The following is a 27,682-nucleotide window of genomic DNA, read 5'->3' as shown; positions in this document are numbered from 1 at the left end:
GGCCGGGGACTTCGGGTGGCAGTATATGCCGTGAAGTTGTTTGCGGCCTGCCAGTAAACCCAAAGTAGAAGAAGAAGTGACGTCAGCGGCTTAATTTGCCTAATCCACCCCCAGGAACTCATTGCGGTGTGAACGCGATCTGCTTTAGTTCATCAGAACTAAAAGAGTTCTCATGAACTGAGTTCTCATGAACTATTGTGGGAAAATAACTTGGTGTGAACGCCCCTATTGTGTTCACCTGTTGCCCTTGTGTTTCTGCCTCCCTTACCCAGCTGTTTCTTGTCCTGTGATTACACCTCTCTGTATTTAGGCTTGTCTTCCCCTGTGTGCCTTGTCGGTTCATTGTTTTTTCTGTCTCGCTCCATGTTGGTCACGATCGTTTTTGGTATTGTATCTTCCTCGTGTTACCTATGTGTTTCATGCTATGTTATTTATGTTCATCAGCTTTTTTTTAATTAAAGCTCACTTTTGTTTTGAAAGCCGCTTCCCTTTTAATCTGCATTTGGGTCTTACCTTTTGCCGAACCTTAACATGTACAGGCGAGTTGGGTACTTGTTTAGATATACCTGGGCAGGCTCTGTTTTGCCGAGGTCTCCTGGCACCTGCGGGCTGTTTCGGGCGACGAAGACTGCTGCTCCGGGGCGAGGGCGGCGAGTCAGGCGGGAGTAAGCTAGTGTCCACGACGGTGGGTAACGTGATGTCCCCATCTGACCTGTTGCTATTGTCTGCAGTAGATGCAGTGTTGCTGGCGTTTAGTGATGGTTGCTTTAACCATTTTCGTATATCCATGATTATCCACACAGATGTGTGTCACTGCTGTGGAAGCACTTTGGAAATGATGCACGCGCAGCGAAGCAGGTCACGCGCACCTGACACAATTTGTTGTTTGTATTTTTCGCTCTGTTCTCTTTTTTTAATAGAGGGTGCATAACATTCAAGTGGGAGTGCAATGCATGCAGCTGATTTAAAAAAACAAACTCGAGAGACGGCTGAGTTGACCGCAGAATCGCTGCAGTTTAAATCTCCTTACAATGTTGTCCATTTTAGACATAGGCTTATTATATTTACAGCCCTTAATAACATTAGTTTTAGGCCGATTTCATTCTGATCGCTAAATTCCCCTTGTTTATAATATTGTAGCGACCCTGTATAGGATGCTGAGGGTGTCACTCAGGCATCCCCCGTCTCTCTGCCAATCATAGAGCTGCACAGTGATGCTGGGTGAGGTGCGGGCCTGTGGTTGGGGGAGCAGACGGGGGAGGGCGGGAAGTTGTGACGTAGACACTGTTATATATATGGGTATGTGTAGAAGTTAGTGTTAGTGTGAGGTTGAACCCGCAAGCTGTTCCTGAACCTGTGATCATCTGCAAAGAAGAAGAGTTATTAAAGCCTAATAACTAGCAGCCTGTTTCCGACTCCCTTGGTGATCGTTACATTGGTGTCAGAAGTGACTTTTCGAACGGAGGACGTCTATCCTGACGGGAGTTCGTAACTGCGTCACGGAGCTAGCCGGTAAGCTAGCGGAGATGGAAAAGTTCAGCAAGATGGGAGTGAAGCAGGAAAGTAGTGATGGAGAGGAAGATGGAGCATGCGGGTGGTCGAAGGACATGAGTGGAGAGTTCATGAGTGCACGAGAGGCGAGCGAGCGCCTGAGAGAGTCGGCGGTGAAGATGGCTAGAGACGCGGGAATGTCGCCGTCTTCAGCGGCATTTCGCACCATTTCCAAGCTGGATGTAAACAACAATGGTGGCGCCCAGCAACCAGTAGCAGCCGCCGCGTCTGTGAAAACACCCAAATACTCGGGTAAGGCAGACTGGGAGGCTTTCCATGCCCAATTTGAACTACTTGCACATGCCGGGGGGTGGTCAATAGAGACTAAAGCACTACAGCTAGCTTTGTGCCTCACAGACGAGGCTCTTTCATGTCTGCTACTACTTAGCCCTGAGGACCGACTCAGCTATGAAGCGTTAGCGGGGGCTTTGAAGAGGCGGTTTGGACAGTGTTTCCCGCCAGAGCTGCTCCGGAACGAGTTGAGTAACCGCTGTATGGAGTTTGGAGAGACGCTGCGTGCATTGGCTAACGACGTGGAGAGCCTGACGCGGCGGGCGTATGCACACATGCCACCCGGAGTGCAGAGTGAGCTGGCACGTGATCAATTCATCAGGGCTCTTCGCCCTGCGGACTTGAGGGTCGAGGTACAGCTGCAGCATCCACAGTCCTTGCAGGCGGCCTTGGAGATGGCTGTGGAGAGAGAGAAGGTGTGGAGTGGAGCTGCTAGGAGCAACGGAGGGCCGGCAGCACCGGCTGTGAGGAGCTGCAGGGAGGAGGAGAAGCCTGCATGGGTTACCGAGATGACTGAAATGATAAGGGCTGTTTCTCTGCAGCCAACACGCAGACCAAGTACCAGGGTCTGCTGGGGGTGTGGTCAGCCAGGACATTTGGCCAGAGACTGCCCCAAGGCACACCGGACCCAGGGAAACGACGGGGGGCCCGCATAAAGGAGAAGATGCGGAACCAAGCCCAAAGACTCCCCAACCAAACCACAGCTTTATTGTCACCAACTCAGACATCCGAGGAAGGAGCCCGACAGCACAGCCGGGGGAGCCAGACTCTACGGCTTCCTGAAGAAGATGATAGCACATGCGTGGAGCCTGTCGTCGCGGTGGGCCGTGCTGGTGGTGGGGATTCCTGCTATGTCCCTGTCGATGTGGAAGGGGTGCCCTGCACTGCACTGGTGGACACAGGCTCTACAGCAGGGGTACTCAAACTTTTTTGTTAAAGGTCCACTTGTGAATTTTATACAAGGTCAATGGTCCGGATCAATGCCAGTAAAGTCCCCCCCCACACCCCCGGAGCGGAGCAACAAAACTGAAATTAAGAAGCAGTTTCGGAGCACTATGCATGTACTTTAGTCAGGAGGTTTTAAAGTGCTATATAAATAAAGTTGGATTGGATTGGATTGGATTAATCTACTTTATTTGGGGGCCCCCTTCTGTCGGTAAACGGCGCCCCTGTATACACACAGACATTCAATACATACATACATACAGTATCATGGCTTGAACTAGTGGCAGAAATGGCACTGTTTGTCTGTAGCCAATGCCTTGAACCTCGGCAAAAATGGCATTAGAAGCATTAGAAAGTCAAGGTAAACTTGTGGTTAACTTAAATGCGTGTGACACTCGCGCACACAAGTAAATATATGCACGTTCATTCTCAGAACGCGTCAGACACAAGACAATATACATTAAAGGGGACCTATCATGCAAAATGCACTTTGTGATGTCTTTTATACATAAACATGTGTCACCGGTGCGTCGGGGAACTCACGCAGCATCAGAAAATAAAACCCGCTCTCTTTTCCTCCGTACCCAAATCTTTTAAAAACAGGGGTACAACGAGCAGATACAGATTTGCTGCCAATCTGACGTCAAATCGGCAGCGGACCCACAGAAAATTGCTATCAGAAACAATGCCTGACGCGTTTTGAACGTGTTTTGGACGTAATCTCGTCTTTGTTTACATTAGCAAGCCTCGCTAACACTCAGAGCTAACCTGTACTGCAGAGCACATGTGTTTAAAAAGCAGGAAATCAAAAAAGGAACTCACCTTGTGATAAACCCGCAAGAGAAAAAGCATTTGAGATCCATACAGTTTCAGAAATAATCCTTGATGTGGATAAGAACAGGATGGTGTTTTATTACAACAGAATTTAACTTTATCTCCGGTAGAATTCTGATCAGGCATTAGCTCCACCTCCTCTTTTTTTTTTTCAAGCTAAGGACCCAAAATCCGCGTTTCTCTAACAGGGCTGCACAAGAGGGGTATGAGCAGTATGAGGCATGGCTACAATGGGTGAACTGTTTGGTATTTTAAGCAAAAAACTTCACAGACCTATATTTGTATAGGTATGGCCCTACAATATATTTTTTCCAATATAGCATAATAGGTCCACTTTAATTTACATCAGAATCAGATTTTATTTTTATATTATTTTTTATTTTATTTTTTATAATGGGACACAGGGTTCGGTCCGGATTTATTTGCAGTTCGGTCCGGATCCGGACCTTGGTCCGGAGTTTGAAAAGCCCTGCTCTACAGTAACCCTGGTGAGAGCAGATGTGTTGCCCAGTGGGACTATGTTAGAGCCGACAGCGGTGCGTCTACGCACAGTCACAGGAGAGCTGGCGCCTATGAAAGGAAGAGGCATGCTGACTGTGTCGGTGGGGGGAGTTGAAGTGCAGCACCCCGTGTGGATAGCGGATGTACAGGACCCGTGTATTCTGGGCTTGGACTTTTTGAAGGCGTCTGGCTGCCTCCTGGATCTTCAAGCAGGCACAGTGAGTTTCCAGGGGGGGCCTGTGATTACTATGACCCGTATCCACAACCCTGCTGAGCCGGCGGGGAGACCCTCCATACCCACCGTGAGTACCCTAGGAACTGAAGAAAACCCTCCCTCCTTTCCCGTATCCCCGGTGACGCCCGCTCAGGACAATTCCCCATCTGTCACCCCCGGACTGTGCCACCCGATCACAGCCCCCCCCAGTTACCCCAGACGGAGGTGGAAGAGGCTCAGTCTGCAGTATTGGAGGTGTGGAGGAAGAACTGTGGCGGCCTGAATCCCGAGCAGCAAGAGCAATTGGGGCAGCTTCTGCTAGAGTTCCAGGGCAGTTTCGCCATGAAGGAGGAGGAGGTGGGCCGAACGCATCTGGTAGAACACGAGATTGATACAGGGGACTCGCGTCCCATCAGGTGTCGCCCGCGCCGACTTCCCCTTGCTCGTCAGCAGGCTTGCGACGAGGCAGTGCAGAGCATGCTGCAGGCAGACATCATCGAGCCCTCCGACAGCAGCACCTGTAGTCATGGTCCCGAAGAAGACAGGTGGCTGGCGGCTGTGCTCAGACTACAGACCGGTGAACGGGGTCACCAAGAAGGATTCATACCCCCTTCCCCGCATCGATGAGTCTCTGGACCTGGTCGCAGGGTCGTCGTGGTTCTCTTCCTTGGACCTCCGCAGCGGGTATTACCAAGTTCCTCTTGCCCCAGAGGCCAGACCAAAAACGGCTTTCTGCACCGGCCGGGGACTATGGCAGTTCAAGGTCCTCAGTTTTGGGCTGTGTAATGCCCCGGCCACCTTTGTGCGGTTGATGGACAGGGTGCTGTCTGGGATTCCCCGCCAGCAGTGTTTGGTTTACCTGGACGACATCCTGGTGCATGGCAGCTCGTTTGAGGTGGCCCTGGGATCTCTAAGAGTGGTGCTGGAGAGGATCAGAGCCGCTGGTTTGAAGCTACATCCAGATAAGTGTCATTTCCTGCAGAGAGCGGTCCCTTTCCTGGGCCACAAAGTGGGGGGTGAGGGCATCGGCACCCTGCACGAGAAAGTGCAGGCGCTCGCAGGCTGGCCAAATCCTCGCAACCAGAAACAGCTGAAGAGTTTCCTGGGCCCGGCCTAGTACTACAGAAAGTTTGTACGGGGTTTTGCTTGCACTGCCGCACCCCTGTTCCAGCTGCTGCAGAAGGACATGGATTTCCTGTGGTCTGAGCAATGTCAAGCAGCGTTTGACAGCCTTCGGCGTGCCTTGAGTGAATCCCCGGTTCTCGCCCCAGCCAACCCCAGGCTGCCGTTCACCCTGGACACAGACGCTAGCGGCATTGGTGTAGGCGGAGTGCTCTCCCAGACTACACCAGAGGGGGAGTGGGTGGTGGCATACTTCAGCCGGGCGTTCAACAAAGCAGAGCGACGATACTGCGTCACCCGCAGTGAACTTTTGGCAGTGGTGCTGGGCATCAGACACTTTAAGTACTACCTGTGTGGGCAGGCGTTCACGGTGAGGACTGATCACTCTGCATTACATTGGCTCATGACGTTCAAAGAGCCAGAAGGGCAGGTCGCCAGGTGGCTAGAAGAGCTCCAAGCTTTCGACTTCAGGGTGGAGCACCGGGCTGGGGTGCGCCACACAAATGCAGACGCTCTCTCCCGCCGCCCGTGTGCCGCCGGCGGATGCCACTACTGCGAGAAGAGAGAGACTCGTGAAAAGGAGCTGCTGGAGGAGGACATCGTCTGTGCGGCAGCGCGGCAAGTGGAAGAGGTTATCTGCCGGGAGCTCCAGACAGTGGACGTGGCAGAGTGGAAGCAAACAGCAAGAGCTGGACGCCGTTCTACAGCCTGTACTGCAGTGGGTTGAGTCGCAGCAGCGGCCACCGTGGGAGGAAGTGGCAGTGCTCTCCAAAGCAACCAAGGGGCTGTGGTCTCAGTTTGAGACTCTACGTCTGTGTCAGGGCGTACTACAGCGGGCGTGGAAGGAGCCAGCAACGGGGGAGAAGAGGTGGCAGGTGGTGGTCCCGAGGGGTCTGCAAGAGGTCGTACTCAAGGCCAGGCATGGAACGGCAGGCTCTGGGCACTTTGGCGTCACTAAGACTCTCCGGCGCCTTCGACAGGGCTGCTACTGGGGGCAGTGCCGGAGTGCCCTGTGATCCGTGTATGGCTCGGAAGGGCCCCCCTGGTCGTTCCCATGCTCCGCTGCAACAGTTTCCCGTGGGGGCCCCGATGGAGAGAGTAGCGGTTGATGTGGTGGGGCCTCTACCTTTGTCAAACAGGGGTAACCGCTACGTTCTCATGGCCATAGACTATTTCACAAAATGGCCAGAGGCGTATGCTCTCCCTGATCAAGAAGCAGAGACAGTCGCAGATGCCTTGGTGGCTGGCATGTTCAGCCGGTTCGGAGTGCCGGAGACCCTGCACAGTGACCAGGGGAGAAATTTCGAGTCCCGGGTGTTCGCCTCCATGTGCTCACAACTGGGCATGCACAAAACACGCACCTCCCCCTTGCGACCTCAGAGCGACTGACTAGTCGAGAGATTCGATCGCACCATGGGACAGCAGCTGGCCATCCTCACGTCTCAGCATCAGCGCGACTGGGACGAACATCTGCCCCTTGTGCTCATGGCATGTCGTTCTGCAGTCCAGGAGTCCTCAGCCTGTTCTCCTGCCCTCCTCATGTTGGGGAGAGAGCTTCGAACCCCTGCTGTTTTGGCGTTTGGTCAGCCGTCAGGTTCCCTGGACACTCCTCCAGGGCCTGAGTACGCCAGGAGACTTCAGGACCGCCTTGATTCCGCTCACGCCTTTGCCCGCGATCAGCAGAAAAGTGCTGGGGTGAGACAGAAGCGGAACTATGATACCAGGACAAGAGGGCAGCATTTCCGGGCCGGGGAGTTGGTTTGGGTCTACAGCCCACAATGGAAGAAAGGCCGGTGCCCAAAACTGGACAGTCAGTGGGTTGGCCCCTGCAGAGTACTGGAGAGGGTGGGGGAAGTGGTCTACAGGGTGCAGCTGCCACCAAAGGGGAGAAAAGTGGTGCTCCACAGAGACAGGTTGGCTCCGTACAGAGGAGTCGCTTCTCCACAGGCCCAAGGAACATCGGGGCCCACAGCCGTCCCCTCGACACCCCCACTCAGGTCCCCCGGCGAGCAGAGCAGCAGTCCCCCATCAGGGACTGAGTGTCCCCCCATTTTTTCGTCGCCTGGGCCAGAACCGGCAACCCCTGTCCTCCTGACCCCAGTCCCCCTGCCGAGAAGGCAGTCACGACCCCCGGGTCGTTTCAGAGACTTTGTTTGGTAGTAAAGTTATAGTGAGACCCCTCGGTTCCTGTAGAGGGCAAGAATGCGCCCTGGTCTCACTGGAAGGGATGGTAGTCCACCCAGACCTTCCTAGTCAAAGTACAGGTGTAGTTATAGTGTTTGTGCTGAGTTTTATTTGTTCCTCGTGGGCGAGGAACTTTGTAGTGGGGGGGTAGTGTAGCGACCCTGTATAGGATGCTGAGGGTGTCACTCAGGCATCCCCCGTCTCTCTGCCAATCATAGAGCTGCACAGTGATGCTGGTTGAGGTGCAGGCCTGTGGTTTGGGGGAGCAGACGGGGGAGGGCGGGAAGTTGTAACGTAGACACTGTTATATATATGGGTATGTGTAGAAGTTAGTGTTAGTGTGAGGTTGATCCCACAAGCTGTTCCTGAACCTGTGATCATCTGCAAAGAAGAAGAGTTATTAAAGCCTAATAACTAGCAGCCTGTTTCCGACTCCCTTGGTGATCGTTACAATATTATCACAGTTCCAAGCAAATGAGTGCTTTTGTTTTGAAATCACTTCTGTGTGTTTCGCCCCGCCCCTCGCTCCAATGACCATTAGACCATTTAGTGAGGCAAAAAGCAAAAAGGCCTCTCAGACGCTCTTCCGTTTACTTGTTTAATAAAAAATAAAAAAAGGACGGTAGATACACGGATTCTGTTCTAAGTAAACTGCTTCATTCGTCTTCACTAAGCAATATGTTGTTTAAACAATGGATCTAGTGATGTAAGTAATTTCAATTTTGAGAAAATCTACAAACAGAATCCAACATTAAAGGTCCCATGTCATGCTTTTCCAGTTATTAACGGGCCCCTTGTGTGTTATGTAGCTTTTTATGCATGTAAACGGTCTGCAAAGTCACAAACCCTCAAAGTACACCCTGTAGCGAGTAAAACTCTGACACAGAAAAGACCTGTCTATGCTGCCCCAGAACGCCTCGTTGGAGATTTTTCTTTTTCCATTTTTTTCTTCCCGAGTATAGTGACGTGACCACCCAGGTCCAAATGGACCAATCCGTGGAGCTCCTCACACACACACTCAGCCTTATCTTTTCTCAGCCGCGCTACCCCGCGCAGTTTCGCCGGCACACACACTCACTCAGCCTTATCTTTTCTCAGGCTATGAGTGTGGCGAACTGTGTGGCGAACAGCCTTGCTGTGTGTGTGCTCAGGCTGAGTTTTGCGGTGTCTCTGTGTCTCGCTGTCTCGCAGACCCCACGCAGCAACCAGGAAACGACACCAGTAATACAGCTCACACTGTCCGCTCCTCAAGCCTCAAAGGGCGGAGCAGCAAGCCCCGCAACGTCCCGCCAACACGGCACCCAGACCCAGGGGCGGACTGGCCATCTGTAGAATCTGGAGAACCACAGCACGGCCGGTCGTCAAGGGCCGTTGACGGCCGGCCGGCCCTTTAAAAAAAAAAAGTTTAACGTCATCATTTAAATTGCGCTGACGGCCGACAGAGGGCGACAGCGGCCGCTAATGCAGTTGTGTGGTTCTTATCTGTCAAATAATCACACACGAAGAAGAAAAAAGACCGGCCACACGAAGTGAAGGGATTAGACGCCGCGGCAGACAGGGCGAATGAAAAAACATGGATAAATATCAAAGAAAACGAAAAGAAAAAGGTGGGGCCGAGAAGGCAAGAGAGAAAAAGGTGAAGTCACTAGCAGGTGAAGCATATCAATGTCGCAAATTGACAGACCTTTTGGCAGCAGCGCTGCTACAAGCACTATCAGCAGCAGCTTAGAACAAGTGCAAGATGATGAAGAGAATGATGAGGGCGCGAGTTCAGATATACAGCCAGCCTCCTGCGTTCATGATGAGGGACAGAGAGTTGAGCTGGTGGAAGAACCAGCTTAACCAACCTAGTCTCACAAAAAAACGTGTAATAACTACGTTGGTCCACAACGTAGGACGTAGTATTTCCTCAAAAACGCCTCTGAAATTGTAAGATCCCTATGTTTTTTTTCACCATTCATTTCCAATGGCTGGCATCTATATCAGGTGATCTTCAAATTTCTCCCTGCAGAAAAAAAAAACATGGCCGAACTTCGTTTTATTCTCGGTGTAAAATGCCTATTTTAAAGTTAGTTTGGCCATTAAAATGCGTTTTGATGTCATTTGATGCGGGAAATATGAGTTGTTATTTCATATTATGTGTGCAGTGGATGCACATGATCTTTAGTTTGCTAGTTATTACGAAGATTACTTCAGGAAATTGTGTCTATACAACGTTTTCATTGTCACCAAGGTGGTTGCTAGGGATGCTGCTATCGATATTATTTCTGTTATGTTGTGTAACTGTTTAATGGTGTTATCTTTATTGCTACCCCCTTCCCCGTCAATGTATAGTGTTAGTCCACAGCGCAAATGTATTAGTTTAACAAAATCCGCATCTAAAATTGTGGCATAGATACGTTATTTTCCCCTGTGCAATTCTCCATTTACTCAACAATAACACATACATTTATCCTTGTGTTTATTTATTTGTTTGATTAATAAACACAAGTCGGAGTCCGTCAGGACCGAGGGTCGGAGCAGCTCATTTGCTTTACAGAATATTACACCCGGAAGTAAGTATTCTCTCCGCTTCGCTTGACAAACCCTGTGATAGTCCTCAAGCTCTGTGATTGGAGAGTGTGCCGAGCCTCGAACAGCACTTGAAATGGGATGGAACCACGGCAGACTGTCCAAAACTGGATTTGAACGGGTCCACCCCGTCAGACAGACAGTAGCCATCATTGATCCCAAGTTGGAAACATTTGCGTTACATCAGCATGTGTAACAGTTGTAAATATGCAGTGGTGTTTATTTGTAAATCATTTAGTATAATCACACAAATTCTGTGTTTTATATTTAATAATTATTTGTTCTTTATTTATTGATTGTTCAATACCTGACAAGGCCGGAGATGAAAAACTTTGGTCGCAGGTTCCTCAACAGTGCATTACAAGACATCTGATCAATATGTGTGTATACCTCCACCATTAAACTGTCATATTCTGCACATTTCTTATACTATCTACATACATCTTATATAAGAGTATAATACATATGTATAATATCATTTAAAATAAGTGCTTCAACATAGTTAACATTGCTGGAGGTATACACAAAGTTTTTCATTCATTGCATAACTACACCGTTTGTGTATATGATATGTCAATAAATAAACCTTAGAAAATCTTGAAATCTTGAAAGGGATGTGCAAAATAGTCATTATATACAGTCTTCAATTAACTATTAGTAGAGAATAACGAGTAATGAATATACTTTATAGGGATCCTATTAATATCTAATAATAAAAATAATGAAATTCAATAACATGCTTTGACCACTAGGTGTCCCTTTATATCAGCTGTGCACCTTTATGGTGTAAATACAGCATATCTACCAATTGGATCAAATATAAAAGTCAGCCGAATTAGTGTTGATACTGCAAGGAGACGTATTGTGTGAAAATAAATGTAAGATGTTGTTTAATGGCTGATATATTTATGATCCACGTCACGTTTTCAGTTCCTCATGTTTGTCTAGAAGTCTTCTCATCAGGGCTGTATAAATACAGAACTATGACAGATATGTAATATTTAATGCAGCCGAACCGTGTATTACAATGCCGTTATGTGATGACTTTCAAAGAGAAAAGCAAGCACACTCGGAATAAAGTATTATTTTATTTTTAAAAAATGTTTTCGGTCTGTTTCCGGTATTTGTTAATGACGATGTGCTGTGAGATGTGAGACTGGAATTGCACAGGGGAAAATAACGTAGGCTATCTTTTGATGCGGATTTTGTTAAACTAATATGTTTGCGCTGTGGACCAACACTATACATTGACGGGGAAGGGGGTAGCAATAAAGATAACACTATTAAACAGTTACACAACATAACATAATTAATATCGATAGCAGCGTCCCTAGCAACCACCTTGGTAACAATGAAAACTTCCTGAAGTAATCTTCGTAATAACTAGCAAACTAAAGATCATGTACATCCACTGCACACATAATCTGAAATAACAACTCATATTTCTCGCATCAAATGACATCAAAACGCATTTTAATGGCCAAACTAACTTTAAAATAGGCATTTTACACCGAGAATAAAACGAAGTTCGGCCATGTTTTTTTTTCTGCAGGGAGAAATTTGAAGATCACGTGACGTCAAACAGAGCACATGGTGTAGTCCAAACGATAGCTGGGGATTCTGGGTAGTGTAGTGTCTTCTGCCATCCTTTACTCCGAAAAAATATTTGTTTCTCCGAATCGAAGGGGAAAAATACAAAAGCATTGCACACAATTTAAACCAATCAATGTTGTGTAATTAACAAGGATAATAAGGTGTTTTTTAGTCGATGAGTAGTGCAGATATCACTGTAAACTCAATCGACAGTAAGGGGAATACTTACTTCCGGGTGTACAATTCTCCGTTATCCAATGAGAATGGACGCTCACATTGCCTTTAAGGGCAGCCGACACAAACGAATGCCGTGCTTCCATGAGCGTCCATAGAAGCATATGGACATCCCGGAAAGCTGAAAATGGACGCTAAGGGCCCCCCCCTTGCGTTGAAAATGGACGCTAAGGCCCCCCCCCTTGCGTTGGAAAAAGCCGACACAGGACTTGACATAACATCAACATACTGTAGGCCGACCTGGGAGTGAGGATGTGTTGCCTACGTTGTGGACCAACGTAGTTATTACACGTTTTTTTATGAGACTGGGTTGGCTCAACTGGCACATACAAGAGCAAGAGGTGGGTGAGAATTATCCCTTGAACTCAGTGGCGTTTTCTCCTGGAGGCCAAGGGAAGCCAGGCTTCCCCTGTTTTTTTGGATTGTAGTTATAATTTTAATAAATAAATAAAAACACTTTGTTTAGTTTCGGTAATTATTCTGCCGGCCCATCTCTCCCCCATTCTCATTGAGTATTTTACAAAGAGTGAAACAGCGCCCCTCTAGATGTTATGATGAAACAGTAGATTGCACTCTCTGTTGCGAGAGGAGGCTAGCCGAAATTAGCTTCCCTTGGTGAAAAGAAATTGAGGGATTGACCAATCCGATGAGGCTCACGTCATGCCTCACAATCCAATCAAATCGCATCAACTTCAGTTCGTACCGTAACTGTGATCACCGCCCTTAAAAAGTAGCAAGCAACTGAAGCAATTGCAATTATGGAGGGTGGAGATTTGGAGTATTTCATCAAAAATAATTTTACTAAACTTCCGCTACAGCAGCAACTAAAAATTAAATCTGATGACAGGCCAATGCCCAAACTGGAGCTGTGTACAGAGAGGAAAAAAGGAGCAAATCGGACGTAAAACTTAAAATAATAAACAGCGGATTTCTAACATTTGACATTTCATGTGGCCGGACTGGGTCAGTTTCCAGGGCTGAATTTTAGTCCCAGTCCGCCCCTGAGACCCACGCAGCATTCTCATCTGTTTGTCATTACTGGTGTCATTTTCTGGTTGCCATTGTAACACATAATCACTGATGTTCCGCTGTAACGGTGGTGGACTTATCAGAACAGAGTGGACGAGCTGACCAATCAGAGCACACTGGGCTCACAGGGAGGGGGGGGGGGGGGCAGGAGCTCCAACAAGCCGTGGACAGAGAGTGAATACACATACTATACAGAGATGCTGTATGAGAAACCAATGTGAGTTTGGAAAATTGCACAATATAAATCTATTCTAGTAGACCTCAACAATGGAATTATGATCAGTAGAAATGGCCATGACATGGGACCTTTAAAGTGCAAAGCATAAATGGTGAGAAACCATGTTACTGTAACTGGATTGAAATATGAAATTGTGTTGACATTACATTGCATTAAAGTCACATGCTTCATCATCATTAATTCTCTAAAGTGCACTTTGTCTTTTTTTTTGCCTTAAGTGATGTGTCAATCTCAGCCAGGCGTAAACACTTTTAACATCCACTTATAGCTTTAGGCTACTGTTCTGCACACAGCCTTTCAGAACCAACTGCTAAACAGACCAAATGAGCGGCTGGTGAACACCGTGAAGCATTGAGCCGATAGAGGGCGATATTTCCCTCAGGGTGTGGTGGAGAATATGGGACTTTCAGTGATGTAGTGACCATAAAAAAATACAAATGATTGTTGATTTGTCGCTGCTGGAGATGTTCAAAATGTAATAACACTACATCATGTTATCAATGTGAAATGGTTAAATGCATGAATGTTTAGGATCTTACTACATTTTTATCACAGTTGTCCAATATATATAAATGTAATTTAGCTTTATGTGAAGATAGAGGGACATACAGTATGTAGTGCTCAAAAGAGTGATAACGGTAGACCAACTAGCCATGGGGGTTTTTATGGGGGGAGTCTATGATACCATTTGTTTGTTGCTGCAAATACTGTGCTGTAACCTGAAACAAAGTTAAATTGGTCTAGAACTGCCACTAGCGTACTATAGTTCCCATAATTGAAAAATAACGCATGTACAGTATTACCCCCTGTGATTTGGATCCACTCCAACCAGCGAATCAAACCGAAAAAGTAACCTCCTATTAAAGCTAACAAATGGCCGATACCTTACCTCAATTTCCAGAAAATCTGGCCGCAGGGAAGCTTTGTAGGGCCTTGCTGGTTTAAAACCACATGACAAAAGTCATTTGAGGCTGACTTTCAAAGTGTCATTGGGAGATGAGACACATGTTTCTGCAGGGTCATGATGTCTCACAGTTCAGCTTGTGTCAGGAGGAGGACACATAATGAGAAGTGTTTTCAGCTTGAACACCACAATGGAGTCATGAATAATTCCATCCTATTTAAAATATTGTAGTAATTCATTATTTACCGGGTAATTTAGCAAATAGGACCATCCGAGGAGCAAGTGAATGCACCACTGGCATCATCCAGTCCATAGGGTTTAACCTATTGTGTGCATATGTTGTATTTCATCATTGTTTTTGTAACATTTGGAGAGCAGAGGGAACATGCTTAGACGATCCTCTTCATCATGCTCAGATGGAGATTTGCATCAATAAAGCATAAATATCACACTAATAATCTGTCTATGGTTTTGGAAAGAGCTGCCTGAAATGTGGAGATTTCTAATGTTTTCCCTGCAATGTTTGCAAAGTGTCTGTACTGGACTCGCAGTGGGAAGGGAGATCTCTCTAGCTGGCATCTTTTCAGAGAACACTGTTAGACTGCATCTCGAGGGAACGCACCATCAAAGGTAATGTGCACTCAGTTATATAACAGATTAACGTGCAACGTGTGCATTATCATCCATCAGAGCAGACAACACTGACTTCTGTGATTGAAACAAAATTGGCATGTGTGAAAGCACAGATTCAATGTGTCTTGAAATGACAGATGTTATTGCACAAGACATAAGAATGCATGCAGCACAACAGCAAATGATATACATTCTTTATACAGAGAATATTAAAAGAAACAAAACTGGCATCAAGGCCTGGAATATTGGATTTTCTGGAAGAGGAGCTTGTAGTTTGGAGGAGACTTGTTTGAGCCTGGAGGACAGAGAGTGGATGCAGATAAGGTATTTCCTGTGATTATGTAATGCTGATTACCTTGAGGCACTTTGAGTGGGCAGATAAAAAATAATCTATTCCCATATTAGAACAAACAAACAGCAACCTTGCTGACGCCGTGACCGAGGCAGCAGCACCAAGAAAATATCAGAGAAATGCTGAGATGGAATATGTAAGACTTCTATTTCAATGAATGTATTATATAATGAAAGCCTTCTCCACAAACGTAACCTTCAGAATGATAAAACTATAAAACATCTGCAAGAATTTATATCCTTAATCCGGTTTACCTTCGGTTAACATAACAACACTAATCCCTGTTTACTCTAGCACCTGCTCTTTAGCTTGTTGCTCCATTAAATTCATCACAAGCCAATAAGTAGCCAAGGTAACACATGACGTCTGTCACAGAGCCGACCACAGATAATATCACGACTGTATGGGATCTGGAACAAGTTGAACCTGCACTGCAGACATCTTTATGATAGATGTTATGATTTTGAAATAGGAACATTATTCACAGATTGCTTTCCTAAAGCTGCTTTGTTGACGTTAGAACGCAGACTCACAGATAGATAACTGATGTTAGTCCCCCCCCTCATGGTGACACTCCTGTATTACAGGTTAACAGCTGTATCCAGCTCTCTGCAGTCACTATGGGTAGAAAACACGTGTTCAGGATGTGTGGGAGTGGGTTCACTCTGTAAATGTCAACAGCTAGAAGCATGAAGAGATATCACACCACGCAAACCTTTTCAGTATGATGTCCCTTTATCGGATTTAACTTTTAAAGACACTTTTAACCGTAAAGTCCTACATTAATAAGGTGATAGAAAACGTTAGAAACAAAGCTAAAGTAGGACCATTTAAAAATAAAATAAATAAGACTGAGGCTTTTTTAATGCATTTTTTTGTTTGCTCTCCCAAATAAATTATCTATTATTATGGCACTCTATCCCAGTATTAGGAAGTAGCCTACTGCATTTAAAATAGTGTATTAGTATTGTTATTATATTTTTTTTTAAAGGGGGAGAGAAGCTGTTCAGTGAGAAGCAAAGTTGTAGTAGTTGTAAAATATAAGTCTGGTGAATTTCTCCAATAAGACAAATATTGTATAAGAATCTCCTGATGTTTCTTCCTGTTCTTTGATGTAGAGCTTCATTCCAATAAACACATGAATGGTTCTCACTGTTGCATGGCTAAAAGCACAACACGTTTTATACATAGTTTTGCCTTGTGTAAGTGCTTATCTGTAACCATCTTATGCATCTTCTTCAATGGCCTTTGGGCTGAAACGGCTTCAGGCCAGGCCAGGCGTCTATACATGGGTTGACTGATTATTGTTGATTTTTTGACATACTTGAAAAACTCTTACCTGCTGTGAGATATATGGAGGAAGCACTGTATCATTAGTTAGTGTGATAGAGTGGCATTCAAGCCTGAATTATTCTAGTAACAGATGGTTAATGTAAGTGATTGTGAGGTTGGTTCGATGACTCAGCAGCTGGGATTTTCCTCAAAGTATTTCACAGCACATATGGAAAGATACATTTATTTAAGGACAGCCTTTCTGAGAATATGCTGGTTGTAAATAGCTGCTGTCCTGGTTTTCATCTTGTTTTATGTAAATGTGATGACTAATGTTTTCATGCTGAGCCTGTGCAATGACACTGTGAAACATTATTTAGACTGACCCATTTATGCCTGTTAGTTGCTGGGAGCAGATTTAGGCAAATTACAAGGTAAAAACGATACTGTCCGGTAATCCTGAACTTAATTATTTTGTAGTTCTATAATCTTTAAACACAACAGCAAGGGATATATCTTTTGGGGGATTTCGAAAATCTGTTTTTTTCTTTTTTTACTGAGAGGAAAGTGAGAAAGACAGTAGTGATTCTAAATCCGATTTAAATGGTTGAAAACTAAAAATATTGTGGAATTTGCCAAAAACAAGTATTCAAGTTATAAAAGTCAAGGTTTTCTCTACCATTTTAAAAGGGGTCATATTATTCTTGTTAGGCTGTTCCCTTCACTGTAGTGTGTTATAGGTTTTTGACTATTTGATTTACTTCAGTAATATAGTGACATCACTATGTAACACTCATGCTTCTATTGCCTAGCTCTCTAACACATTGTAAGTGATAGGCTAATGGGTGCGACATCTCTAAGCGGTTGACCAATCACAACAGAGCCGGCCAGCTAACCAATCAGAGCAGACTGGGCTCTTGTTTCAGACAGAGGGTGAAAAGAGGTGCTGCAGCACAGAAAATGATAATATGAAAAAACAATATGATTGTTAATATTATCATATTCATTCAGACAAACATCGATGAGACAGTTAATTCATGTACTTATTGCAGCAGTCTGCATACATTTGGTACCCCTGCTGGTCTAAGAGTGAAACAAATGCATTCAGTTATTGCTCAGTTAAAATTCATTCAATTATGTCTGCCACCTCATATATTTCCATTTAAGGCTTTACTGATGTGCCACAATAATGTCAGCTAATGTTATTGAGTTAAAATATTAATATTGTAGCTTTCCGAGTTAACATTGATTGATATGACTGCGATTAAATCAGCATATACTTCTGCCAGAGGATGCCACCCCTCAAAATCTCCTGCCACCGTCTTGCCACCCCATGAATATTTGTCTAGATCCGCCCCTGCTTTGAAGGGAGCCGGATCGTATGGCTCTGTTCCTTTCAAAGAGCCGTTCAAAAGAGCCGTTTTTTTTAAAGGGGGCGGGGTTAGTAGGTTTATCTCATTCTTATTATACATCCAGTGGCGGCGGGTCATTAGGGGCAGGTGGGGCACAGCCCCACCTAGTGTCAGAAGAAAGTATTACAAATAATGATTACAAAAAAATACTAAAAAATAAATAAAAAAACATATAAAATATATTTTAAGGTCATGTTTAATAATCTGATTCGTCTGTACATTTCTGTTTTAGTCTGTGTTCTTCTAATTAGTGTCTAGAGTGCCGTTTTGAGCTGTTTAGAGCCATGTGGGACAAAACCCGATCCTGCCCCTCCCTCTCACAGTCTAAGTCAGGGGTCCCCAAACTTTTTCCTGTGAGGGCCACATCACTTTTCCCTTCTCTGATGGGGGCCGGGTCAGTTTGTAACAGAAAAAGTGTGACGATCGCATGGGTGTCTAAACGTAAACATTTATTGTTTTCTAGAAAGCCACACATAACCAAATATTAATAACCCTTTCCGGGATCTTCACAGAAAAAAAGTCAGGAAATAAATAATAACACTATTAATGAAATAAATAACACTATTTATGAAATAAATAATAACCAAATAACCCTCTCTGGGTTCTTCACAGAAAAAAAGTCCATTGAAAATTACTGTAACTTTCTGTTGTGCCATGCACAATCTTAACAGGTAAAAGTTTAGCTTAGTTATCAGAGCAGAATCTCTCAAAATAAACGTGGATTTACGTAAAAAAAAACTATTTTTTCGGGGTTCGGGTGTTTTGTTTGATTTTAAACAAACAAAGTCTTGGCTTTCAGAATATGAAACTTTTATTTCCAATTTATTTATTTCTCACTCGCAATCTGCTCTTCCGCAGCGCCTCCGCAGCGCCGCCCCCCCCCTCACTCCGCTGAAATTATGAATGTAAGAGTATAGTAATCATAGATAACACTGCAGGGTCCGTTACAGTTTGTTTTCATCTGATTTCAAATAAACAAAGTCTTGGCTTTCAGAATATTAAACTTGTTTCGGCAAATTCAGATGATAAATACAACTTTGAAGCTTCGGCATAATTACAAGCGGAGAACGGCAGGCATAACAACAGCCGGTGTTTCTCGTGAGTGTTTTCCCCGGGAAACAAACACAATACACACAAACGCAAAATTACACAAGCACGCACACGTATAGACACACACACTCGCGAGCTTCCCCTCCAAACGAAGATATCTTCCCTCGGTAATATTTTGATCATTTGCTCCGCTAATAATCAATCGGATCGATGGATTCCAGAGAAGAGACAACTTTGAAGGCCTTTTTCTCAAAATGATGACTCGGTGACAGTCATTATATAATGTGACATATTTCGCTTAATATTTGAAGTACAAAAACAATCCTGATATCATTAGAAAGCTAGGAATCTCCTCTTTCCAACAGTGTATACAACTCAAAAGGTGTCTTCGGGTCAATGCGACTGATTTCGATAGAGCAGGTCACATCATTTTGACAGGGATTCGCGTGGCCAGAATGAAAAAAAAATAAAAAAAATAAATAAATAAATAAATAAAAATAAAAAAATCATAATGCGTCTCTGGTATTGTTCAGGGGGCCGGGCCAAATGTGGAGGCGGGCCGTACCCGGCCCGCGGGCCTTAGTTTGGGGACCACTGGTCTAAGTGAACGGTGATTGTAAAAACTACACTGCGCATGCTCAGAGTATTTTTCTATTTAATGTGTGTGGCAAAAAAATAATGACCGTAGGGGCATAGTGCTCCCATCCCCACCATACGTCATCTCACATAATTCAGAATTGATTGGCTGTAAGTACTCACGTGTGCAGTGCTGCGAAACGTCACGTGTAGTTTGAAGAGGAGACGAGAGAGCAGCATATAGCTAACATCACCAGCGATTAAAAGAAGTAAAAAACTGAAAGAAAATGAATGAAGTTGACCATTTACTGGAGCACACATTTGAGACACTTAGTCTCGGAGAGAAACTGGAGGTAAAGCGCCTCGGTGCCCACCATCCACCGGATTTCCAAATGGTCCAGACTGCGGGCAAAGTTAAACGTGGGTTTAACGCTGAGTGGTTTGCTAAAAAGAAATGGCTAACGGCGAGCATCCAGAAGAATTCCCTCTTTTGCTTTCCTTGCCTGCTTTTTGGTGAAGATCAAGGTACTTGGTCGAGGACCGGTTACAAGGACTTAAAGCATCTTTCGGAGAGGACAATGAAGCATGAGAGCAGCAACAGTCATTTGGAAAATGCCGTAAAATTGGGATTACTTGGAAGGGTGAATGTTGCAGCTCAGATTGACAGCGCCTACAGACGCGGCATTGATTCTCATAATAGGAAGGTGGAAGAAAACAGGTACGTGCTTGGTCGGATCATCACCTGTATTAAACTGTGTGGGAAATGTGAGACAGCACTGCGGGGCCACAACGAGTCGGCGGACTCTCTGAATCCAGGGATATTCAGGTCAATTTTCGAGACAATGTGTGAGGGCGATTCCAGGCTTCAACGGCACTACGAAGCTCAGCTTGTTTTCAAAGGGACATCAAGCACCATACAGAATGAACTCTTGGACTGCATGTATGATGTGTACAGGGAGGAAATAGCCAAGCAAGTGGACAACACATCATTTGTTGCCGTGCAGGCCGACGAGACAACCGATGTCTCCTGTAAATCGCAAATGGTGATTGTGCTGCGATACATTATGCCTGACCTCACAGTTACAGAGCGTTTTTTGGAGTTTGTGGAAGTAAAGGACAAAACTGGTGTAGGTCTCTCTAACAGCATCAAGGCTGTTCTGGAACCCCTGAAGCTGAAAGAAAAGCTAATCGCTCAGACCTATGACGGGGCGGCAGTCATGAGCGGTAACGTGCGCGGGGTACAGACGGTGATGAAGGAGACGTACCCAAACGCTCAGTTTGTTCACTGCTACGCCCACCAACTGAACCTGACCCTGCAGCAACTGTGTTCAGCAAGGATGAGCATCCTGAAGGTGTTTTTTGCAGTTCTAACTGCTTTTTCCACTTTTTTCTCCGGTGCTCCAAAACGTGTTGCAGCTCTTGCAGAGGCAACACAGAGACGCATCCCACGGCCACCGGCTGTGAGATGGAACTTTAAAAGCAGAACTGTGAACGCGGTTTGGGAGACCCGAGATGCACTACTTCAGTGTATGAAGCATATACGCGCACAACCAGGATGGGATGCAGTCACCATAAGTGAGGCATACGGCCTGTCAAAGAAACTGCGGGACCGGGCATTTATGCAGCTCCTGGAGTTTTTTTCGTTGCTTATGCCAGAAGTGGATGTGCTATACAACACTCTGCAAAAACGAAGCATCGATGCACCTGGGATCAACAGCGCGCTCTGCCGTTTCAAGGAAAATGTTCAGAAAATGAGGCAGAAAACTGATGCATTGGCCGCCACTGCTCATGATGGAACAGACGAGCCAGGCCGACGAGTCAGCAGCACAGCGCCGGTGATGAAGGAGGCTTGTGACACAGTCATCTCACAGGTGGAACAGAGGTTCTCACAGAGTGATCATTTGATCGCTGCAAAGCTTGTTGACAGCTCATTCTTCCCACAGCATGTCCTGTCATTTCCTACACCTGAGCTTGACTGCGCCGTGAAACTGTGGCCTGCGTTGGGAAACAAGGAGAAGTTGAAGTCTGAGCTGACCACGCTCTACCGCCACAGTGAGCTTCACACTGGAAACACTGCCCTGTCTCTGTTGAAATCCATTCACGAGAACAACTTGGAGGAAACGTTTGCTGAGACTGTTATTTTGGTCAAAATAATAGGGACAACTCCGATGACGACATCCGAGTCAGAGAGGAACTTTTCCACCCTCAAAAGGATAAAGACTTTCACTCGCAACACCATGGGACAGCCGCGACTTAACGCATTGGCCATGCTTTCAATTGAAAGCCAGTTGATCCAGCAACTACAGGACTTCATCCCCAAAGTGATAGACACATTCTGTCAGAGGAAGGACCGCCGTGCCGCTTTTCTTTCAAGTGAGCCTTCAGCTTTGGTAAGTTCATTTATGTCATATATTTTGTTGATCTTCTGTGTTTTGCCTCTGCTGGATCGATTGATATTGTGACCTCGATGATGAGTGTCTGTGTTTTCCTTATATTTACAGTCTATGGTGTTTTAATGCTAAAGCATTACGGTTGTTGTTATTGTTAAGAATTACTTTGTGATGGTGACCTTTACTCCATGTATGAAGGTGCATTACTATGACATCCCCACGCTGTGTACGTAAATGTATGCGCTCACAGTGTTGCTCCTGTGGTCTTCAGTATGTAATTTGACACTCCCCCTCTCTCTCTCCTCCCCCCCTCTCTCTGTCCCCCCTCTCTCTCTCTCCTCCCTCTCTCTGTCCCCCCCCCCCCCCCTCTCTCTCTCTCTCCCCCGACCTCTTTCTGCCCCCCCCAGTTTTGTACACCTAGAAACGCCACTGTAATACATCCATGGTTTATCTGCGAAATAATCACCAGGATAATGATGGACTGTAAACATGACACAAGGTGGCGCCATATCCATCACATTCATGTCAGTGAATGTACTACTTTGAATTTTGAAATTCTCTCTCTCGTGTATTCCGTTAAGACCCACCCCATCTCACTCTTCGTGCTGAAACCTACCAATCAGAGTAGGGGCGGATCTTCACAGAATACGTTTGGGGAATAAAATCAAGCTTTTTAAAAGGCGAGTGAATTTTGGCAGGCAGTGAGTGCGGACCAACGATTGAACGATAACAAGAACGGCTCTCACCAAGTACGACTCGGTTCCCCTCGTTCGTACCGAGCCGTTCAAAAGAATCGGCTCGCTCGCTCGCGACATATCACTAATGCGGAATGAGTTCACTGAAACGAGTTCTTCATTCAACATTTCGTGCGCAATTACATAGACTAAGAAGGAGAGGAATAAGTAGTAAAAGAAGTAGTAGAAGAAGAATTAAGCTGCTAACGCTAAATGCTAAAGCTAAGGCTACAATAATTGTATTGCTGCGAACAAGCACCACGCCATTGAAACATCAACTTCGTTACAATTTTATTTTACCTTGCTAATTGCTATGTGTTTTTAAAGCATACTTAAAAACGGGGACATTTCCAGGGACGGATTGACCCGGGCAGGCATTTGGTATGATCACCATGGCCATGAGGCCGGACTCGGAGGGCTTTCCTTTGCTTTCAGCTGTCAGATTGTAAACAAAGTCACGTGACTGGGGGCAGATGACAGCGCTGACAAACTAATTGTGGGCTTATCATGTTGATTCAGCCACAACATAAAAAGAAAAAAAACTCTTGCTCTCTCCAGATGGGCAGGTCAGCCAAAAAGGGAAAACGGGCCGTTGCCCGGGAAACATTAGCGTCCCTGAGCAGCAGCACACACTGCAGCAGCCCCATGTTGGGTCAAATATTATCAATGCTAAATGCACTTTTTCATCATGTGCATGTATTCCCAACCCAGTCTCACAAAAAAACGTGTAATAACTACGTTGGTCCACAACGTAGGACGTAGTATATCTACAAAAACGCCTCTGAAATTGTAACGGCCCGTCTACACGACAGGCATCGAAAAAGCTTGAAGCTTGGCGTGTCTGAAGTTTGGCGATTTTTTGCGAGCAACGCGACCAACAACCAATCACATGAATCTCCCGCCCCCGACATACAAAGCAATAGCAATGTTAAAACGAAGTAAACTGGATATAAAATCCCCAAACAGGCGAAAACCTACCAGTTTCACCCACTGTCTCTGCCACCTCCCTCCATGCCTGGTTCCTCCGGTTTGTATCCCGGTAAATAGTTCTGGTCGGAAAGAACCGGGTGATTTGCTACCGTAATTTCTTGTTTGGAATATGAGGAAATGAACTGCGGTCTGGCTCTCCCAGCTTGCACGCGGTTTGATTGGCTAGCGCTTGTACTGGCGGGAATTTCAAAAACGGGATTTGATTGGCTGACGCCAGCTTCGAGCAAGCATCGAGCCTCAAAAGTTGAACATTGTTCAACTTTTGACGCCGATAGACGCTCGCGATGCTTGCCATGCTACCCACAATGCAGTTCGGCGAAGTTTGAAAATATCCTACGTCACCGCATTCAAATGAATGGGCGAAGCGTTGAAAGCATTTTTTGACGCCTGTAGTGTAGACGGGCCGTTATTTCAGAGGCGTTTTTGTAGATATACTACGTCCTACGCTGTGGACCAACGTAGTTATTACACGTTTTTTTGTGAGACTGGGTTGGTATTCCTGGAACACAATCGCTTCATTGTAGAGAAGTGTATCATATTTGTAACAAAGCAGCCTATTATGGCAAACTGGAGCACCCTGAAGGTAACATCTCAATTCCAATGCTTCAAAATGGCATTGCCTGATGAAGTAAGTAAACTAAGGACTGTGGATAGGTGAAATGTTACTGATTTGTTTGATAACATGGTTTTTCCTGTTTTGGAATGTAATTCACTCTCAGGTTACTAATTGAAGTCTGTTTACATCTAAAGATACTGCAAGCATGTCTGATTCTGATTATTCTCTGATGCAGGTTATAATCCAAAGTTTCATAAGGGTTTACACTTTTAAATGATAAAATGCCTTTGCTTCTGTTTGTGCATGTTGTCCAGCTGAGGAATGAGGTGGAGAAAGAGATAGTCATGCTGCAGGAGCAGGAAGAGCTACAGAAGTCGTGAAAAGCCACACAGAAAATATGCAATATGTACTCTACAAAAAGTTTAAAGTATTATGCAAAACAAGATGAAATGCAGCAACAATGGTGGAAATAATGCTACAACACAATCGGACACAAACGATAAACTGTTATTTGTTTTTTCATTTTAAATGTTTATATCTTATTGCAATATATATATTTGTTTTGTCTTTTTTTCCCAAAATGTGAAAGTATCCCTTTAAATATTCACTTCATGGCTCTATAGAAACTTATTGAGTAATGAAGGGTTGTTATAAATGATAGTTAAATGTAAAGAGTGGTACCACTGCAATAATACAGCATATGTTTGGTAATGTTCAATGACATCACATCTGCAGACTACATTCAGTGAATAAGGAATACGGAGCCGCGACACCAGCTGGAGCTACTATATTTTGTCTATTTGCTACAATAGCCAGCTTCTCTATTGCTACCTGAATCATGCATGACCGTGACACCACTTTGTCGGGGATGAGATAAAGCTAAACTAAGCTGAATTCAGTACGACAAAGAGGCAGCAGATATATTTGATAAGGGACAACCAATAATAAGCTCTTTCATACATTTTGATGAAGAATTGGAAACTGTTGACTGCATGCATGACTCTGAAAAAGTACAAAACACTCTGAATCTTTTTTTAAATATGCACAACAGAGTCTCTATTGATACCACATATTATATGCATCAGCTCACACCTCAAGGCATGGCCTGCATGATGTGCCCACACAATGCCAGAACCCAAACAGCAAAAGACAAGTCTGGAAGAAAAAGGAAGCAGAGGGATCATGAGCCAGGGACCTGGGAGAGACTGGGAACAGGCAGTGTGCAGAGGGGGAGTACTCCCCCCACCAGATCCTGTACTTCAGTAAAAGTAGAAGTACTAGAGTGTAGGAATACTCTGTTACGAGTAAAGGTCCTGCATCCTAAATGTTACTCATGTAAAAGTACAAAAGTATTATCATCAAAATATAGTGAAAGTAGCAACAGTAAAAGTAGTCGTGCAGATTGGTCCATTTCAGAATATTATATATATTATTCTGAAATGGACCAATCTGCACAATGACTACTTTCAGCTTTCAAAACATATCATATATATATGATATGTTTTATAATGATTGATCATGAAAGTGTTCTCAAAGCTGGTAAAGGTGCAGCTAGTTTGAATGACTTTGTAGACTGCAGGGTAGCTTGTGGATTTACTCCAGGTGGAACTAAAGTCTGATTTAACACTTGATTATATTTCACATCATTCATCCACATCTGTAAAGTAACTAAAGGTATTAAGTCAAAAGTCAAGTCAAAGTCAACTTTAATGTCAATCTTTCAGTTTGTGTGTACAGACAGAGAGATCGAAATAACGTTTGCAACAATCCCGAATACAAAAATACAATAATACAAATATAAAAATATGTATAAAATATGTATATCCTATATATATACAACCAACAGAAACATTTACACATATGCATTAAGATAAAACACAACAATCAATATATACAAAATAACAGTCACTTCAATACTTAGGGAATGTACATTAGTGCAAGATTGTCCATAGCAGAGTAAACAAGTGTCTGGTGCTGGAATTGAGTGTCTGAGTGTGTGGGGAGTTATAGTCCAGTGGGGAGAGAAGGGAGAGAGTTCAGCCTCCTGACAGCCTGGTGGACGAAGCTGTTTTTCAGTCTGGTTGTGCTCGACCTCAGGCTGCGGAACCTCCTCCCTGAAGGCAGGAGGGTGAAGAGGCAGTTGGAGGGATGGAAGGGCTCCACTGTCACTTTAAATATCTCCCAAGGTGTGAAGACCCTTCCTCCCCCATTGGGAATAATTAATAGGCCTCCGCCCTATGAGTAATTGGTTGTTATTAAATATTGGTGAATTGAAATGCTAGGGGCATTGAATAGCGCGTACTTTCTGTGCATTTCGCGAAGTCTGAATTACATGAGTAATCAGAGGGCCAAACCTAAGCTGACATTGTTTGATAGATATGTTTGTGTAAATGATGTCCTGAAGTCTCCATGGGGAGACTAACTTCTCTTCTAAAGCCCGCCATGAAACCACAGCTTGGGGGTCAAACCAATTAATCAAAAGTCTTAATGAAAAGGACCAGAAATACAATTTAAAATGTGGTACTGCCAGCCCCCCATCAAGCCTCCTCCGTTGAGTAGTGGACATTTGGAGTCGAGGCCGCTTGTTGTTCCAAATACATTTTGAAATTGCTGACTGTAGTTTCTGCCAATGACCATTGGGGAGCGATAAAGGAAGCATTAGCCGCATTCACACCGCAGGACTTTCCCTGGTACTTTGGTTCTTTAGTTCCGTTAGTAGGCTACCAATAATGTCGCGTTCACACCGCCGGGACTACTAAGTGCCGGGAACTCTTTTGGCCATTTTCAGTCCCTGCTAGAGAGGTGGTACGAACCTGGTGATAAAAGAGTGCCAATTTCTATTCTATTTCTATTGGCTGGGCGAATTGCAAACCACGCCCCGTTAGACTCTGAATTTTCTTTGTTAGGCAGCCATTTTTGTCCTCGCTATAAAACAACATCCACACCTGAGCGAGTAGTTTTTTTGTACTTTAAAGCAGTTATGACCACACGTACTACAACACCGGAGCGGTGGAATGATGAGGAAGTGTCTGCGCTTCTGGCAATTTACTCTGAGGACGGGATGCAGCAGCTTCTACAGAAAGCAGTTCCCAACTCCAAATGTTTTGAGCGATGTTCGCAAAAGCTACTTGAGCTGGGAATCGTGCACAGTGCACACGGATGCCGGGTAAAAATAAAGAAACTCAGGCAGGACTATAAAAAAAATTAAAGACCACAATAATAAGAGTGGTAACGATTTTCTATTGTTATTATATATATATATATTGCCACTGTTTTGTAATACTGACACCTAACTTGCACTAAGGTGTGTCTGCTGCTATATATATTGCCACTGTTACATTGTTTTGAAACTACTTACACTTTATTTTACATTTCACACTTTTATTTAACTTCAATTTACATGCATACGACACACCTGGGGGTATACTACGAAGCAGGATTTTCGCTTAGCCTGCTAAATTCAGGGAAAACTCCGGCTTTCCGGTCCTACGAAGCTGGTTCTCTTT

General features: G+C 44.8%; 1 pseudogene; it reads left to right on the top strand.

The window, feature by feature from the left end:
- The first annotated feature begins 1,526 nt into the window (after positions 1 to 1,526).
- Positions 1,527 to 24,556, top strand: LOC117559011 (annotated as a pseudogene).
- Positions 24,557 to 27,682: the final 3,126 nt, after the last annotated feature.

The sequence above is a fragment of the Gymnodraco acuticeps genome, unplaced genomic scaffold, assembly GCF_902827175.1.
Source record: "Gymnodraco acuticeps unplaced genomic scaffold, fGymAcu1.1, whole genome shotgun sequence".
Lineage (NCBI taxonomy): Eukaryota > Metazoa > Chordata > Actinopteri > Perciformes > Bathydraconidae > Gymnodraco > Gymnodraco acuticeps.
This window is presented reverse-complemented; position numbering and strand designations above follow the sequence as displayed.